The sequence below is a fragment of the Otolemur garnettii genome, unplaced genomic scaffold, assembly GCF_000181295.1.
Source record: "Otolemur garnettii isolate 467f Iridium unplaced genomic scaffold, OtoGar3 scaffold00024, whole genome shotgun sequence".
Lineage (NCBI taxonomy): Eukaryota > Metazoa > Chordata > Mammalia > Primates > Galagidae > Otolemur > Otolemur garnettii.
Genome location: NW_003852419.1, coordinates 659,459 through 661,950, shown reverse-complemented (window position 1 = coordinate 661,950; position 2,492 = coordinate 659,459). Strand labels below are relative to the sequence as shown.

Here is a 2,492-nt window from a genome sequence, read left to right as displayed (position 1 = left end):
AAAAAAAAAAAAAGACCAGTTAAACCCAGCCAAAATAGTTCAGTCTAGGCTTTATGATATAAGGCCATTATGGTCTTGAAAGATGCTAAAAACAGGAAAGACTGATCAAAATAAAAGATGTTATTGGAAACTAATAGTCACAAATCGTTAGTTCCTTGCTGTATCTCCCGTCTACAAAACATTAATAAAGAGATTATTTTACTGTAAAGAAAATTTTAGTTTCACATATAACTGGTCAGAACTTTTGTCCTTAGTTATTATATAATATGACCTGTCCAGGGCCGTTAATCCAAATGGCATGACCATTGTATGCCCACAATTCACTTCTGTCTTTACAAACAAAACTTTCATAATTTACATAAGCACATCTATAGTGAGGTTTAACACTGAGATGCAATCAAATATCCATACTATGTAATTTTTTGCAGACTGCAATGTAGGTGATATATTTATAATCCCCTGTGAGTGACCTTATAAAAAATAAATCAATAACTTATAAGCTCTGTCTCTAAAAAACATTTTCAAATGTACACATAGAAATGGTTACAGACAGTAAGATTTTTAGGAAACATCGTCCATGTCCACATCCTCTTGTAATTGCTGTACCATTTCTCTTCCAACTTCTTTGCTTTGCCTGCAAGAGGGGCTCGGATAAGATGGATGTTTTGCTTGACTTCCTTGATGTCCTGGATTTTCTGTAGCTCTTTATTTTTCTTCAGTCTGTTCATTATAAATTTAGCTTGGCGTTTCTGTTTGATCTCTTCAACTCTCTTCATTGCATCAATAGTTTTATTCCATAGTTCTCTCTGGTATTTGACAGGTTCGTTTCTACGTTTCTCAAACTCAAATGAATTATCCACTGTAAGCTGTTTACCAGCTGCTTTCCGGAATGCTTTAGTCCACCTGACCTTGCGAGGATTGCGCTTCTTTTTAAAGTTTTTATGACATTTGGATTTACAAAATCTGAACACCTTGCAGTCGTTGCGGATGAACATCATGCCGTGGCCAGGGTAGATTGGCCCCGAACAGAAATAACACTTCTCGATATGCATGTTGAACTCGCGTGGGTCCCCGCAGACCCAAAGCTAAACTCGAGAGGAAGTGACACATCAATTTTTTAATTTTTCATAGAGACAGCTGTTACATTGTCCAGGCTGATCTCAGACTCCTGGCCTCAAGCAATCCTCCTGCCTTAGCTTCTCAATGTGTTGGGATTACAGGGATAGACCACCACATCCAGCAGTACTTATTTTTTATAAGGATATAAGCAGAGATAGAAGTTTATTTATAAAAGAAAAATGCAGATTTTAGTATGTTATGAGAAATCATGTTTGAAATTAAAATATTTACTCTTATCATTGACATAAGAACTTTCCAGAATATTAAATTATAGGTATATACATATTTTTTTCCATTAACAAAGCAAAAAAAACCAAATTTCTTTTTCTTTTTTTTTTTTTTTGCAATTTTTGACTGGGGCTGGGTTTGAATCCACCACTGGCATATGGGGCCAGTGCCCTACTCCTTTGAGCCACAGGTGCCACCCCCAAAAAAACAATATTTAAAAACCCATTGAGTTTCATAAAGTCTTCCATTTGGAAAGATAGTCTGATTTCTAAAGAGAATAGTCTCATAGTCTCCCTTAATTTTTTTTCTTGTCCATCTGATTTTTTAAAAAAATATGCTTCCCTGTGGCTAATGCTAAGGGAGCATCTGCCAACTTGTCTGGACATACTCCAAAAGGAATCTCTTACCATATCTTCAAAGAAAAGGGCATTTCATACACTTGTCTACAAGCTAAAGTAGCCTGAGGGTAGGAATGGGGGCAGTAGTAAAGGAAAGAGAATGGGGAGTTTCATATTTTACTAGCAAACTTTTGACCAGATCTTCTGAACTTCAGTATTTTAGGAATTTGAGTTGGCCAACTTGATTGTGAAAGACTCATACACAGCAGGAATTGGAAAAAGGAAAGATTATTTGCATGAGTTTTGTACTAACTAACTATATATACGCTGTCCCATAACTGATCACAATGCAAACATGTTTGTTTATTTTAAGGCTGTCTGCTGTACTGAGTTTGCTCAATGGGCCAGCATGGCACAGAGATGCAGAGTTAGAGCCCAGACCCAGGGTCTCTGAAAGGAAGGGCTGGGATCATCACTGGTGAGCTTTTTTGGTGCTGGCTGGCTAGTCTCAGGAATAGACTTTAGGCTTGCTCTTGGTAGTTTAAGGGGTCAAGTTGATTTAGCAATCATGTTGCCCTTGTATATTCCTAAGAATATCCCCAAAGTGCTGAATACTCATCAGTAACATGAGCATAAAATGTGACACGATGTGGCTCATGCCCCCCACCACCACAGAGTCTCACTATATCACCCTGGGTAGAGTGCTGTGGCGTCACAGCTCACAGCAACCTCAAACTCTTGGGCTTAAGCAATTTTCTTGCCTTAGCCTCCCAAGTACCTTGGACTACAGATGCCCACCACAGCGCC

General features: G+C 38.1%; 1 pseudogene across 1 annotated transcript; it reads right to left on the bottom strand.

Annotated features, from left to right (window-relative positions):
• Positions 1 to 488: 488 nt before the first annotated feature.
• Positions 489 to 1,103, bottom strand: LOC100961417 (annotated as a pseudogene). Its single transcript, XR_002772841.1, has one exon. The product of XR_002772841.1 is annotated as a probable ribosome biogenesis protein RLP24 pseudogene (transcript).
• Between the last annotated feature and the right edge of the window lie 1,389 nt (positions 1,104 to 2,492).